This window comes from Plectrocnemia conspersa, unplaced genomic scaffold, assembly GCF_051122295.1.
Source record: "Plectrocnemia conspersa isolate PC_06_02 unplaced genomic scaffold, ASM5112229v1 ptg000012l, whole genome shotgun sequence".
Lineage (NCBI taxonomy): Eukaryota > Metazoa > Arthropoda > Insecta > Trichoptera > Polycentropodidae > Plectrocnemia > Plectrocnemia conspersa.
In genome coordinates this window covers 12,107,854-12,125,420 of record NW_028277176.1, presented here as the reverse complement: position 1 = coordinate 12,125,420, position 17,567 = coordinate 12,107,854, and the positions used below count along the sequence as shown (strand labels likewise).

Below are 17,567 nucleotides of genomic sequence, written 5' to 3'. Positions count from 1 at the left end.
CAAACTTTTGACACATGCGGTGCTTTTTTGGCATTTTTTTATTACATCTCGAGAGGAAAAGAGTGACGATCGGTATGTATGTGAGCTCGGAATTTATTACTGAAATTTTACACTTTGTAAATTTTTATGTACTCGCCGTTCAGCTCAACTTTGTTTCGACGTTAGCGGAAAAATTTTCCTGACACGTGCGAGTCTTTGCCAAGTTTTACGGTTTGCTTTTATGGTATGCCTTTTAAAATTGATTCTTGATAAATTACGACGTATTTCATAAAGCGAAATATGAGTACATGCAAAATGCAGGCATCATAGTAAGAATTTCACAACTGTGTAATTGATTACAATTTATAAATATTAGGATATTTGGTTTACGTGCTCTATTTTATTTTTACAATTTAATAAATTACTGAACAATTATTTAAATCACTGAATAAAAATTAAAATCTCAGTAACATCAAAATGTTTTTGAACAAAATCATATATACATAACATAATATTAGCTCAGAAAAATTAACATTTTTTTACAATTTTAGCATGTAAAAAAGTATTCTTTCATTATTTTGTATATACAGAATTGTCTGTAGGCTATTAGCTATTACAAATAAATATAAGAAGGTAAATTTTGCCTGGAGGGTATAATAAAACAATGGCGCAAAAGGGCGTATTGCCTGTTGATACCTTGGCGAGCAAAACATCGAGGAAAAAATCGACTTCTTGCGTTATGTATTGAAGTTGAAATATTTATTTTAAAATTAGATCAATATTTTATACCAATATTTTAATATATACTTTGTAAAATTTGTGTAGTATTAATTTTATATCAAGATACATTATTAAGCTTAAAATATACGTAAAACTATATGTTAAAGTATTTTATCTTTGATTTTGTACTAATTTTTTTTTTTCATAAAAAAATAATGATTATATTTTCATATTACATTTTACCGTCAAATTTAATTGGAAGACAAATTTTATAATGAACACAAAATCAAATTTAGTTTTTTAACATTTTCATTGAGGTTATTCGCATAAAAGTACAAAATACTTTACGTTATAATCACAGATGCGTGAAATTAATTTTTTATCGTGAGTTTGCAAAATGTTTTTATGGAAACATCGCTTCCGAATGAAAAATTACTTATTATTTGATAATATAATAAAAATAATACATTAATCGTCTTCACACTTATTTTGACATAAAAAACATTATTTTGCTAATAAATAATATTTAATTACCAATATAACAAATTAATTTAATCATAGTTAACTAATTTAATATATTAATGAATTATTATTAACAGGTTCTTAAAATATCATTTTTATATTAAATTCATCTTAGAACGTCTATAAACACGAAAGTAAAATTTATTAATGTTTATTGTGAAAAATGTTAAATATTATTCTCACAGGCTTAAAGCACATTTCATTTTTAATTTAAAATGTAAAAATAAAATGTTTTGACCTACTTTTGTAATGAAAAGCGGTATGGTTCGTTTTGTTCCATAGTTTAAGCTTAACCAATAGTGCAAAAGGGTAATATTATAATATTAAATATATACAAGATGTGTTTGTAACATAAATATCAAAAAAAATATGTATTTATTGGAGTTATTTGTATTTTAGAATTAAAATTTAGTATGTTTATTTTTTAAAACATACTAAGCTATTTATTGTAATTGCTAAAATCTAAATTATTATAAAAAGATTATTTTTATTTGCTACACTACAACTACAACAAAGGTAAATAAAAACATCATTGTAGATAAATAATTACAATTTGCTTTGTATCAATTATTTCCTGTAAAAACAACTTTTTTTTACTTTTAATTTAAACCCAATTTTCAATACAATTTTTTTTAGGACCAACTTATTTTATTATACCAAGCAGCGAAATATTTATAATTTTATTGGATAATCTATTTGCATCTTTAACTTTTATTAAATACTACGAGGGAACATTTTAGTATTAAATAATTTCAATCGTTTAGGCACACTTTCAATAAGTTTGTTTACTTTTAAAACTACCTTCATAATTTCGAGATTCGTAGAAAATGGTGTAACTTTACAATTTATTTAATGAGTATACTATATACCGAATAATTAAAATATGAGTATTAGGCAGAAAAATTGAAAAGTTTTGAGATTCTGAGTCTTTGCTGTTGCTGATGTATACTGCAGTAATTATTATTAATTAATATTCTGAGTGGCTATTGTGCAATACTAGGTGTTCTGCACGACATATATATTTATTTTTGACGCTAACCAAAATCAGGTATGTTTGATATTTAATTTAAAATATTGTTTCATTTACTTAATTTAGATTGCCATGTTTTATGTTAGAATTTTTTTATAAAACCTTTTTTAAAATAATGTAGTCAGATCTTTTAACCATATTTATATTGCTACTTATATTTAAATAAAATAAACTGTTTTTAATGGTGCTAATTATGCGAATATAAAACGTGGTAATAATTGGTTTAAAAATAATATTTTGCGTTATACAGATTAATTTATTAGTTATCTAAAGCAAAATTTTCTTCACTTCATTAGCAATAGCCGTCGAGTGTCGTTAATAACAGTTTAATAATGAATGCCATCTGACCATCAAACAACCTTTCTGTATAAACTTCGCACATAAAGAAGTAATGAAAAACGACCGCAATAAAGTTTAGATTGAATTCTAACATTCATCGTCGGTTACCTCAACTTTTGTATGCGTCGCTCGTATTTAACGATTTCCAATGAGGCTTTCGCAGCAAAGCTCTTCCTTTGCTTTTGCTCTTCGCCCACATTTTGATACCTGAACCGTATTTTTCTTTTTTCTCTTTTTGTTAAGCGCAAAGCTCTTATGAAAGTATATGGGAGAGAGTGTCTTTGGACATTATCATTTCTGAAAGCGGAACTGTGTGCTTTTTTCCCAGGGCTTTTTTCAGTCCATTCATCCGTCGTTTGTGTTACGTTCGTGTTTTTTTTTCTTCTTCTTCATCTTCAGTGGTCGCTTTCGTAACGAAGACGAAAAATAATAAAAACGATTCAATTAAACGTTTAATTCCGCCGCGAAGTATCTCTTTGCGGATCGATGGAACGGCGTTGGGTAGTAGTGTATTCGGGCAGAAATAAAATGATGTAATAAACCGTTTCCAGGCCATTTCTTTCGAAAATTTAATGTCTTTCCATGCTTTATGAAAAGATAATGTTTGGAGATAATTTTAAATAAAGACAGCGCGCCATAGTAATCATTAAGGGCCCGACGGAAATTTTTGGTTAAATGGCAAAATAATTGTTTTTTGCACCCTAGATAAAAAATATTATACCCAAAATTTACCACGTTGATAAAGTATATTAATGATTATGTCATTGTTTTTTTTAAAGAGTATTAAAAATTAACAAATATTTTACCAGTATATAAAATTATTATTTTAAAGGCTACAATTAAATTCACAGATTGACACTTTATTCAATAAATATATTCTATAAATAACTAATGCTATAAAAAAATACATTAAAAATGTTTAACTCAAACCTTATTCACCAATGTGTAAAATTATTGTCATAGTTTAGTTATTTATTTATTTTTTATTTTTTTTAAATCTTCCGATGCTGAGAAAAAAAGAAAGATCAATGTTAAAGATAAAGCGACGAAAAAAGTATTTAAAACCTTGTTATTAGAATGAACTAGAAGCTGTGTTTTTTGGGTTCTTACCGAAGTTTGTAGCTACATATAAACAAATCAACGATTCATCTGAAACTTCTAAAACAAAATATTAGATTTTAAAAAATATTTTAAAAATGAATAAAATAATAAGCGTTGGATATAATCACATTTATTTTTGTAACAATATTCGTGCCTCGCCCTGTACATATCAAAATACAAACATGTTTATCCACATTGTGTGACAACCCGTCGCCGAAACGAGCTTTCGTCGCAATGAGTTATGGCTTATTAATTTCCACGGCCCGTCACAGTTACACCCGCAAACTTTCACCACAGTTGTTATGATTACCATTATTATTATTATCATTGCGGAAAATTGAATATCCGATTAAAATCAAATTTAACTTGGAACCACTTGTGCGGGAGTTGATTTCCATTCTTGGACCGTGATGTTCGCCAGATAAACCTGTCACAGACAGAAATAAATAGGTAGACAAAAGGTCAAACTGTTAAGTACACTCGGCCACTACACACAGTGAGTGGTCCGACTGAATAAAACTTGGGCCACTTTACCGTGTACGTGTGTTCGAAATTTGTTTCGGATCGATCAAGCGCGAATGCTGGCCATTAGGGCGTTGTTTTCTTACGGCCCACGGCCCTTTAAGGCCCATTACACTGGACCAATAGGAAATAGAATGAAAAATGTTAATTAACTAGCAAACAATCGAAATTCTATTCTGCCAATTTTTTAAAAAGCTATATATTCTCAGACATAGTTTATAATGTTATTGATTTTAACAAATTTATTATCGCTGCACAAGATTTTCAGCATAAGGTTTTTTTTTATAAGATCATAAGAAGTTCACTGATATAAGATTTACACACATATATTTACCAAACAGTTATTAGTTTAATATTATTTCTATTTAAAACTTGAAAATATAAAATAGTTTACACTAAAATAATATCAAGCATGTCTATATTGATAATGGCGTATTATTTTTAATATACTTGTTATTCTCCATTGTTGCTTTTTAACTGACTTGAGTCTGAAGAAACTTCTTTCCTACTTGAATCGTTATGATTTTCATATTTTGCCATTTTTTAATTATTTCTTTCTCTCTTATTTCTCGGTTCATACAATTTTGATCTGATATCTTATTTCAAGAGTTTTTTAAATAGATGATTTTTTCTGTTTTCCAGATAGTGAGACAATTACCGAAATGATAAGCACGCGTTAAATATTTTAGATAAGTAGTGAAAACCATTAAATAAAAACTTTTGTATTAAAATATTATCTGACTATCTAGCCCAGAATTTTATTTTCTTTAATTTTTTACAAAACCCAAAGTTTACTTGTCGTACCATATATTACTGATTTTTTAACTTTAAGAATCATTCGTGTGACCTAATTATATAATAATAAATAAATACTTTTCGACGAAAAAATGTTAGGATTTTTTTTACTGATATTTAAATAAAAAAAAAACGATATCTTAAGCTAATATGTATACTACACAATTACCATTTTGTAATAAACCATAAATCACACAAATGGTGTACAGTGTGGCATTTTTAATTTAAAAAGATGAAGAGTTATTAAAGAAAAAAGAGACGTCAAGTGAGAGCAATAGCATTTTTAATATAAAGTTGTTATAACAGCAAATTATTTACTTCATTACTATGTGAACAATAAAACAATATAATGTACATAAAGCTTAACAATTAAGAGTTGTATTATCACCTCGATTGAATAAATGTAAGAAGTTTTGCAAATCATACTTTATCGCACGGCAAACTTTCACTCAACTAAAATTCCGATAATGAAACTTTGTAGAATTGTTACATTATCGGTATAGAGCTTTTTTATTTATTGTTTTATTAATGGCGTAAATTTTTTTTTTGATAGATGTACATACTTTTGTGTATGTTAACAAATCAAATAAGTACAATATTATATCAAATATAAATTTTAGATATAGAACAAAAGTTATTTTTATATTATTTACTGCACTATACATCTGTAGCAATCTGTAATTTTAAATTATATAAGGGACTTATTATTTAAAATATATTTTTAAATGCAGCTTTAATTCTAATTCAATATAACAAAATTAATATAAAATACAAGTTGACACTTGTGGAACTTCTCAAAATATCAAAATAATATAATTAATTATTCAAATATTACGCTTGGTTTGTTTTATATTATTCTTTAAATTCATAAAAATTCCTACGTATCCTTGTCTGCCTTAATATAAAATGATAAAAAATCGCTTTTATTCACATAGTATAAAAATAATATATGACGATAAATTGTCGCATTCGGCGCATAAAATATATAAATCAAACGACGCACAATAGCGTCATTGTTTGTATGCGACCAAAAGTGAAAATGGTGAAAACGCGCGTTCACTTTTCGACTTTTGCATTATATTTCCTCTTTTTTGTTTGTTCCTCGATCGTGAAAGATTTACGATGTTCGTCACGGCAGCGATGGGGTTAAAAAAACGCTGAATTGAAAAAGTCATGTGAACACAATACATATTAGATCTATCGTGTGTGTACCATTTCGGTATCATTAAAATAAAATAGGTTTATTTTCTCGATATGATTCCATTTATAAATATATATGTATGACTCAAACAAGTGGTCAGCTTATCATTAATTTATTCGTAAAGAAATACATGAATTAAAAAATAGCATAAACGACTCGCTTTGTGTTATAAATATATATTTAATGATTAAGGCATGAACATTGCTACAAAAATAAATGTAAATATCTCCGCTGTAACGTAAATGTCAATAATGAAATCGTAATATTATTTTTAAATTAAAATAATTTGATTTACTCGTCCTTCGCCTTTACATTGCCTACGTGAGTCTCTATATTACCTAAATGTTGTACATTACCGTCGTAATATGCTCTAGGGCAGAGTTTCTCAATTAAATTTAATTAAGGAACCCTTTTATATGTTGTACAACATGACGATACTCCTTAAATATTTGTAGTGTAACATATAAAAATGTGTTTATTTAATAATTGAGATATATTACTTTTAGTTAAATATTATATAACTACATAATTTCATAAAATCTGACCTAAAAAATATAATTTTTATCCAAATTTGAAACTTACCATCATAAATTAATTTCACTCATTTTTAATTTTTTAAATATTTTATCACCAACTAATTTACGGAGACTACCCAAAACTATTCATTAGTCAAAATTCATTCACATCTTGAACTCAACTCTCCAAGACACTTAGTGCTTTTTTCACTTTTTGACCGAAAAGCACGGCGTTTTTCGGCATTCCGTACATTTTTCAAATCACGTGACAGCTTTTCACAATTTAATGATAAATGAAGTAAGTTTACGCGCCGAAACGAATTCTTCGCGAGCCTCAATGCCGTAATCATACACCCATAAGACGACCGAAATTCCTAACGTCGGGCTTTTGAAAGCTCGCGCGAGCTTTACCGCAAAATACCTATACACATATATTGAAATTTGTTTATGGGGTTGGATAGCATTCAAAACGTGTCATGTTTCCTATATAAACTATTAAAATGTTGTGAAAGAGGGTAAATAATATGTGATACTTTATATTACATTATAAAATAGAGCTACGGTATTATATCCAAGTAGAATCCATTACGTTGCTGGTTGCAGTGGCTAGTAAACGTTCCAAGAGTGACATTACAGAAATTGCCTTTTGAGATTTTTTTTCAATTCTAGAGGAAAATTTTTCAGCGAGACATAGTTAAGGTGCTGCAATATGTAAAATAAAACACTATGTGATAAGTACTATAACGATAAACGTAACTTTTATAACAATTTATATGAAATATGATTGAAAATATTTTAAAATAACTTAATATATTCTTAATTTGTATATTTTCAAATTTATAGTTAATGAATTATAATTTTTAAATACATATGACGTATAGCAAAGCAGTAAAAACGTAGATATTTATAGATATTACAATAAATTTAATATTTTTAAAGGATTGAACATGCAAAAATTTAGGTAACTAATAGTTTTAAATAAAGAATATTTTTTTATTTTCTAAATTACACTTAATTTAATAGTATGCTATTTTAAATTTTGTGTTTAAAATAATTTATTTAAAATTTTAATGAACGCTGAAGTGTGTTTTTTATAATTTTTCCAGCAACGCCACTATTTGGTTTATATGTCCACATTACGATGTGTTATTTTAAATTAGTGCAATTAAGGATCAAAAATCACTGAAAACAATAACATTTCAGTTTAAAGCTTTTGCAAATTTCAATATATCCAAACAATTAGGCAAATACATGTTAAAATAATTCTATCGTTTGCATTTTGCATAAAATTGATATGAACTTGATTCGTTTAAATCATTTTAGGGGACGAATTAAATTATCTTTATTTAAATGATTTTTTAATGATTTACATCTGACCACCATCGCATGAAAATTATTAACCGAATTTGTTAAATGGTTTTGTCAGTTTATCAAACGAAGCTTTAAATAAATTGCGACTCTTTAGTAAATCTATTGACAGTTCATATTGTATTTCATTTACCTAATTGATGGATTTACTTTATAACACGTAGACAAGGGACAGGAAAACTTTTTAGAACTGCGGTTTAACTTAATAATGAAAATTTATAAATTTACGTCTCTGCAAATCAATATCAGTACCCTTTATCACTACAATAAAATGTGTAAATATATATTAAATAAATGTGACTACACAAAAATCTAAAATATTATATATAATTACAAATATTTTTTATTTTTCTATTATATAAAAAAATAAATAAAAGTTTTTGAACATGAATAAATAAATTAAATTAGATAAAAAAAAAGATCTCAAAAAGCAAGCTCTTTAAATATAAATTTAGTTTTCTGCTTAGTATTTTTAAGTTATGAGTATTTAACCCTTGGATTAACTTTTTGCAATCCTTCTTTTCATTGATAATACTTTATAATAAGTGTTATTAACGTATATTATTAAATGAGTTTTAAATTAAATTGCATAGCTCAACTTCAAACTACGTGAAGATAGTATATACAAATATTAAATCATTATTCCGTGTCATTTCAAAAGATTTTTCTACATTAATAATTAATATACCTGTGTTTAAGGAAATTAGAAAAAATATATTAGAGAGCTGTTTCATAGATCAAATTACTCATTAAGATCAAGTCACCTAATATTATACTATAATACATTATCCAATATGTTGTAAGCAAACTTTCCTCTGGTTTTTGTGGATGGTGAATTGTAAATCTAGATTGTAAAAATAGCCAACTCAAAAGGTATCACTTCTGAGTGCTCACGTGTATAATATTCAATTATAAAAATCGCACGTGCGAATTTTCGATTGCTCCCAGATCACGTTTCAAACGGGATTAATGCAAATCGGTACGAGCGAAATGTATATAGGTACCAGTTTATATTTAACTCGCGCGTAGAATAATGGCGAATTATTAAAAAGCCGACTGACCGAGCGCGGTGACCGTCGGCGGTTTTGCCTGTTTGCTTTCCACGATTTCAGTGGATTCAACCAGACCCCCTTTTTCATACCACCCCTGGAATTGAGTTTATGGAATTGGACAATTTGCATGCACGCCGTATTCGTGTGCGATGCAACGAATCGGGAAAAATCCAGAAATCTGATCTGGCACTTTGCCGCGTTTGCCGATTTGCCGCAAAACCATTTTGATATTTTTTTTTTGCTATTGAGCATTGTTTTGCTGAATCAATTATTTTGTTGGTAAATAATTTAATACAATTTTAAATCGTATAATACTATAAGTATTTAACGATTAATTTAATTTTTGATTAGATCATAATCTTCCTTAATCCTTTAAACGCCAGCGACATTTTAGTGAGTCACCTGTTATTTATCTTCACCAGTCAATATCTCTTTCTTAAACTACTAACTTGGCTTACTGATAAATTCAGCTAGTACAATAAACTTAATAATTTAAAAAAAAAAATTTAAATAATTCGTTAACTTGTTTTAAAAATAATTTGTTTACAAATAATAATCAACAAGTGACTCAACTGTAAGTCGCTGGCGTTCAAATGGTTAAAAAGTGTGTCAAATTCTGGATTCTGGACGTCATAACTAAAGCAGAGTTGATGTGTAAAGGGAAGCGGCTGCTTTTTCGGATTAGAAAATATAATATGGGATACATACATTTTTCATACGGATATGTACGAAATCAAAAAAATAAGGTTCAAAAAATATTTGCCAGAAAAAAATTAATAAATATCTTTTGTACTCAAATTTCTGAAATTTGACAGAGCAACTTATCTCAAGAACTTTTATATTTACCAATTAAAATATTAAAAACCATCCCTGATATGATAGCATTAGTCAATTTGTTAAAAATGAAATTAACACTTTTGATATCAAAACTTAAAAAAATTACTTTATTTTTTAAATTTGAAAGAAGAGCTTGGTAACATAGAAGATTTTTATAATTATAATACAATGATTATATATTGATTATAGAAAAAATATTGTATTAATTTACAACTCGCAGTTTCTTAAAATTTGAATGAAAATAATATACAAAGCATCGCGATAAATTTTCCAATGGATCTGTGGAATCTCGAATTACAGTTGATTGAATTGCAAAATGGCGTTACGTTAACACAATTGAAATCTTCTGATATATGAAAAGTACTGAATCCAGAAAATGATGCTAATATTTAAAGGACGTCTATTATTGAATTCATTGAACAATTATATCGGCTTCCAAATCATGTTTTGGAAACAGATATTTATATGAATCTTTATTTTATCATAAGAAATTTATTAAATCCAAACATCAAACACGTTTGATGAAAAATCACTTTGTTTGAGTTTTGCTACAAGAATTATATGCCGAAATATTTGAAGTATATCAGTGATTTACAATTTCAAAATCTCACTAAAATATATTTGGATTATTAAAAGATCTTTTTTATTTCTACTTTATTATTTTCATATCTATAAAAAATACAAAAAAATATTTTATGGTTTGTTAGGTAAAATATTTTAAGCTCTAAAAAGTATAAAAAAAAACAATAAAAATTGAAATAAAAGGTAGCTCCCAACATCAAAAATGAGAACATCACATTATTAGAGAATTTTTGATACATATGAACGACCTAGCTTGATTTTAGTTAATCATCGCGAAATTTATCCATAAGATTAGTATAAACCTTATCTGTCATGATCCATTTAAATTATACTAATAACTAATTTTATTCTCCTAGAAAAGATATAAATTTAGAAACACTATGGTTTATATGATAATGGAGCCCAGGTATTTTAGGTAAATAGTTATTGAGTTATACTACTCGTCTGTCGTGCTGGCAATTTATATCTGGACTTTTGCCTTCTTTGCTGAAGATTTTATTTTAAATAGGACAGTAATAATTTTGTGTATTTGATTAGATTTTTGTATGCTTTTGTGAGTTTTTGTGTGCTTTTTCTATCATAATTTAATATGAAATTAATATTTGTAATAAAGTTCAATAAATCATATTACATATAAAATATTTTTATCGCATTTAAAGAAATTTCCAAATTTTTTTATATTTAATCAACGAAACATTACCATTTATTAAAAGGGTTAAGCTTATTTATAATCAATATAAAAGTATGAGATTTAGCCCTTTAAGTGCTGAATAAACCCTTTCAGCGGTATCGCCGTACAAGTACAGCTTAGATATTTCACTGTTTTGAGGTACCCCAGATAGGTAAATATTTACATATATAACTGAAGAAATAATAAATAAAAAACATTAAATTTATATAATTTTTTTTATAAATTAAATAGTACGTAAATGAATATAACAAAAAATATGTTAGATCAATTTTATAAAAAAAAGTTTAAGAGCCTCTGAAATGATATCCACAAAAGCCGAAAAATACATAAAAATAAATAAATTAACAAAAATTACGTAATATTAAATAATGTTAAAATAAATTATTAAAACACACTTATATTAAAAAAGTAGTAAAATCAACCAAAGCAAATAAATATTGAGAAACGCTGGTTTTTTATATAATTTACTATAAATGAAATATATTTATTAATTAATAAATAGCAACAAAAATATCTATGGAAAAATACGTAAAATTAACTCACTCCCAGGCGTATACCAACAAATTGTTTATTATAGAGTAAAAACTAAATTTAAAGATTTAATAACCATTTTTTTTATATGTACCTTATATACATATATTTTACTATCTATCTCGATTTTAATTAATTTTTACGGTACTCATCACGAACCCTTTCCTAGACGCATTAATTTACAACTTCCATTCGGAAACCGCTTCCGACAACACGTCAAGAACTTCCACCTGAAGTCCCTTATTTAAACAGACGAGAGTTTATACGAATATAAAAGAAAAAAAAACAACGCTGATCAGCAAGACTAAGAAGATCGAGAAAGCAGCCGCTTCTCTCTTCACATTACGTGGTCCAGCTACGACATTATTTAGTATTATAAAATAATTAAAAGCATTATTTATATTTTCTTCAAATGTCTGTTTGTATATCTATTTTTTATAATAAATTGAACGTTTTAATAAAAAAATATCGCTAGTTTTATGTTTGCTTAATAATATTATATAACATGTAAGCTATTAACCATTTAATTGTTTTAATAAAAATAACTACTGCACCTATACTATCCATACAAACGTTAAAAAGCTTCGTAATTACGCGTTTAACAAGATTCTCGCCAGAAGCGCTCCCATTTTTGTTTTATTTTATTCTTTCAAACGCCCTAGAAGCAGGGGCGAGCGCAGTGTAAACAAGATTGTAACGGCCCCGACCACGGGCCTTTTTTATTTCCATTTAACGCGCCGCCCCTGGCGCCGGCAGTTAACGGACCTACGTTTTCATCCCCGGCGTCGGTAACGGTCGCTAACGGACCCACTTTGGCCAAATAAATTGTTTCGAATACTTTTTTGCAGTCGGTAGGTATCCCTCGGTGTTGGCAAGTCACCCAAGAACGAAGTCGTCCAGTGTCTGAGGGATGTTTTGCGCAGTGCAGAAAAAGCGTTATTGCTCTCGGTGTAATATTAGAGACCTTCGCATAATATGGGCGGACCCTTGGAATTAATTACGTTTGAATTATGAACGGATGTTATAAAAAATGGTACGGCTACCTTATAATTTAAATTTGTGTTTTTTATGTTATAAAAAAAATATTAATCTAATATTATCGTAAATAAAAATATAGTATATAATAAATAAATAAAATATTATATATATAAATAAATCATTGTACAATTATTTTGCTTAAGATATAAGATAAATTCATTTATATGTATATATTACAACGTTAATAAAATCATATACGAATACATTTTCACCTACAGATATACATTTCTGTAAGTGAAAATATAATTTAACTGATCGGAGCTAGTGCAATCATATGCTGCTCTAAAATTCTTATGAAAATCAATTTTAAATTTGCAAAGCAGCTCTTTGCTTCAACCTCAAACCTAATCTAAACCTTTCAAGATCTCATGATAGTTATTAGTAAACAAGAAACATGAAAATTTACTTACGAGTAGTGACAATTTAAGACTTAAATCTGAATATTGAACTATTCAAATACTAAATATTTACCGATTTTTTAAACGATTTGTAAGTAATATTTTATATTTGTGATAGAATATTTGCATAATTTTACTTTCTAGGTCGTACATTTCAAGTATTGAAAATACTCTAATAATCAGAATATCTTATTATATATATTTAACAACAAAAAAATATATACTGTTAAACTATAGTTCAGCATCTTTAATATCCTACTTTTTAATTAAGTGTTTTTAAATAAGACTTACACAGAAAATGACAAAAAAAATAATAAAAACTTATATATTCTATGATATTAAGTACAAAAATTGTACATATTAAAGTTATTGTGTATTTCTCAGTAAAATTATATTTTTAATTTTATCATCTGTTTTAGTGAAATCTAATCTTAATACGTTCTCACCGGTAGATATATATTCTACTAGCAAAATAACAATTGAATTTAAAGCACTAATTAAATTATATGCTGCTTTATATATATATATATATATATATATATATATATATATATATATATATATATATATATATATATATATATATATATATATATATATATATATATATATATATATATATATATATATATATATATATATATATATATATATATATATATATATGTTATATGTCTATAAAACTCATTTAGAGCAGCATGTAAATATCGACAATCCTTAATGATAACATAATAATAAAATAACTTAATATTCACATATTTTTTTATTGATTAGATAGTTTTTCGATTACTTTTATCTAAAATTCGAAAATCTAATCCTCTGATAACCCAAGATAAGATAAGATAATCTACAGGTACACTACCAGATGAATATGGCGAATGTTCATGCATAAATCTTAGTGCTTAAAGTTTTAATTAAATCAAATTGAATTTAGCATTAAATTCTAATTTTAGTATCTAGACTTTTTTCACATTAAAAATTTGTTTGTAATGTACATTTAAACACAATTTTTTTGCATACTTTAAAATAAAGAGGCATGTTTATAAAACGAATTCCATATGATTCACCAGACTTTTATTTAACCAATTAAAATATTATTATCAATGCATATTTATATAAAATATTATTAAAAAAAATACTATTTTGACTTACAGTAGTCAGTTTGTTGATTGAATTAAGCATTGTTATTGTATTAATTATAGGAATATTCATAAGAATTTAGTGAATATTATTTTAAAACGTTGTTAATACCTTATAATAAAGGTTGTCAAGTTAAAAATGTAAAACAACAACAAATAAATAAATTTGTTTTAAGATAAAACTGCCTTTGCTGGACTTATTTTAATACAAAAAATTATAGTTGCATCTTGAATACCCTAAACTTTATATTTTTATAAGAAATCAATAAAATTATTTTAATATTGGATATTGAAAAAAATTGAAACTAAGTTTATTAATTTAATAAAATTGAATAATATTGTTATATGTGAATACTGTTTAAAATGCATTTTACAACAAGTTTGATATTTTACACCTGTTTATACTTTACATTTAAAAAAATAGAATCACTAATTGGATTTGTTAGAAAAGCAAGGAAATCTATTTTTCGTATTTAATACAAATAATATCATATACGTTGTGCCCAAGGCCATTTATAATAAAATAATAAATAATACCTTGTTATCATTCGAAGAGACGGAAGGAAAGACGGAAACTGTGATGGAACAAGGAAATAATATAGATTGATTATATTCTATATTTTCGATAACCCCAGCGTTGAATGGAAAGCAGAACCGTTTTTAAATTCGCATTAAGACGCAAGAAATTTGTTCGAGTATAAAATTCGCCATTATTCAAACCTGATTTCTCATGTTCCGATTTCTGCGAAAACTTAGCCGAGTAGACTTTGTTCGTTCGTGTGTTCAAGACGTTATTGTGTTGGTTTTATCAAATTTTCTTCGAATGAGAGACTTTCGTGCAGCGTAATGTAAATCATTCCAGAATGTATGAGAAAGATACAGTGAACACTTTCATAAATTTTAGATCTATTCCCCGCGCGATGAAAATTTAATAAAAAAATCCCATAAAGTTCTCTCTATCTCTATACACATACATATATAGTAAAAAAGTGATACTTGAATTTCCCATATAGTGAAAATGGCGCGTTTCGCTTTGTTCTCTTTTACTCACACCGTAATAGAATTCTAATGGATATACGCGGTTTAATTTGATCATTCAACTCTCTTTTTGTTGTGTTATTTTAGTAGTGTTTAAATTTTATTCACCGTTACCTCAGAGCGGTCATTAAATAACATGAAATCTAAAGAATAGGTTGTTTGCTTTCCCCTTTGTCGAAATTACCTGTGAAACGATCCGACATAAAAGGGAAAAGTGTATATATATTTATTTATTTTTTCTTCTTTGACCAAAACCGTAGCTGACGCTATAATGGAGAGTTTTCTTCTTATACGTATAATATATAATACGTATATATTTTATGACACAGGTTTGACTACGAAATAAATGAAGGTATGGCCTCTCGCTACACTATACAATATTTCTTTTCAAGAAAATTATATGCTCACATATTTTACGGAATGGAAAAAAGAACTACGTAAATATATTTACTTTCATGAGAGGATTCGCATACGCATTGAAAAGTAAAACAATAAATTTATATTACGCTAGCGAATCAAATTATTTCACGTACCTCCGAAAACTTGAACAATTCGAAACTTCAAAGAGAAGCAATGTGAAAGTTGCTAACTAATGTTTTAGACAATCTTACTTTAGTTTGATTAGTACCGAAAATTGATGGATAATTTTTTTTTTAACATAATATCAAATATAATTGTATTTTGTTAAGAAAAAGCATTATGTTCCCTCAATGTTTTGTAAGATTTTAATTTGCCGAAATTCGTATTCTGATATTTTAGACGTTCAGATTTTTATCGTCATGATATTTCCTTTCAGATCAGATTTCATAAAAAATATATCATTACTGTCACTCGTACAACTGAAAAAGAATATGTTTTTATTGCTTTTCATCTGAGTATGTAATCTTAAAATATCATATGATATAATGAGATATTGGATCGAGTTACGCGCATCATTAATTATATTTATTGATTGTTTTGAGTATGTATAAAATTTTTCATGTTACAGGACAATTTTTATTATTTAAGATAGATTAATATGGCTAGAGATTCAATAACTTCACGTCCTTACCCACAACAAATATATAAAATAATAAACATTGTGCAAAATAGTATAATCCTGCATTTTTCAACAGAAATCTAATACAACAATACGCGTATATATGTTGCAAAATGGACTCTTGGTAAAATCAAGATAAATCAAGGGTTTTATCGTATCCGCCTAATTCTTCCGACTACCATTTAGTTCGATCGAATCAACACTTTTTAGATACACAAAATCTTTAATATGCAGATTAGTGAAAAAGGGTTTATCGGAATATTTGCATCAAAACCTACAATATTTTATACTATATAAATTTAAAAAATGCTCGAGAAATGGGCGAATGTTACATCTTTAGAATAAAATTATGTTTTATATCATTAAAATAAAATATTCCATAGTGATTTTTTGCTTCATTAAAAAACGGCATTTCAGGATTATCTTATTTGGACTAAATAATAAATAAGGTTATAAAAGAATATATGTGTACCTAAAATAAAACAACAGAAATAAAAGGACTATAAATAAATAATCACCCATTTTTATATTGTTATTCGAGGCCTTGTTTTATTGACTATAAAATAAATAATGTTAATATCAGTATTTAATATCTTGACATAAAGTCTTTCAAAATTATATAAATACGACATTTTATTCAACATTGACTACTTCCCTAAATGAATATTATATATTATATCAAATATGCTTAACACACAAATTCAAGTATTATTAGCAGATAATTACCGCATTTAACTTAAATACACATAGCAAAGTTATCGATAACGCTTCAAAAACACTTTCCCGAAGATTTTCATCGTATTAATTTAATTAGATAAAATGCTTGCGGAACGACGCATGAATATCATAAGTGGATGAAACTTTAAAGCAGCTCAACCACACATTTGTGGCTTTTGTGAGCTCAGCAATATGCAAGAAAGCCTCCCGCAAGAAAGTTAAACTTTGACACTTTGGAACTGGAGCCCCAACAAAGGATTATTACTCCATTATCTAATTATATTACAACCAACGGCTTACAAAACCTACTAGCTTACCATATGATCATAGTTATTTTATATTTCTTAATAATAAATAATATAGTGTTTTAGATTGAGAGTAAATATTTATTAATTAAATTTTACGAATACTCC

At 26.7% G+C, this 17,567-nt stretch overlaps 1 protein-coding gene across 3 annotated transcripts in view; it reads left to right on the top strand.

The window, feature by feature from the left end:
* The window catches only part of LOC148228231 (uncharacterized), a 202,312-nt gene that overhangs the window by 138,284 nt on the left and 46,461 nt on the right, over window positions 1-17,567 (top strand). The gene's annotated exons all lie outside the window — the stretch shown is intronic.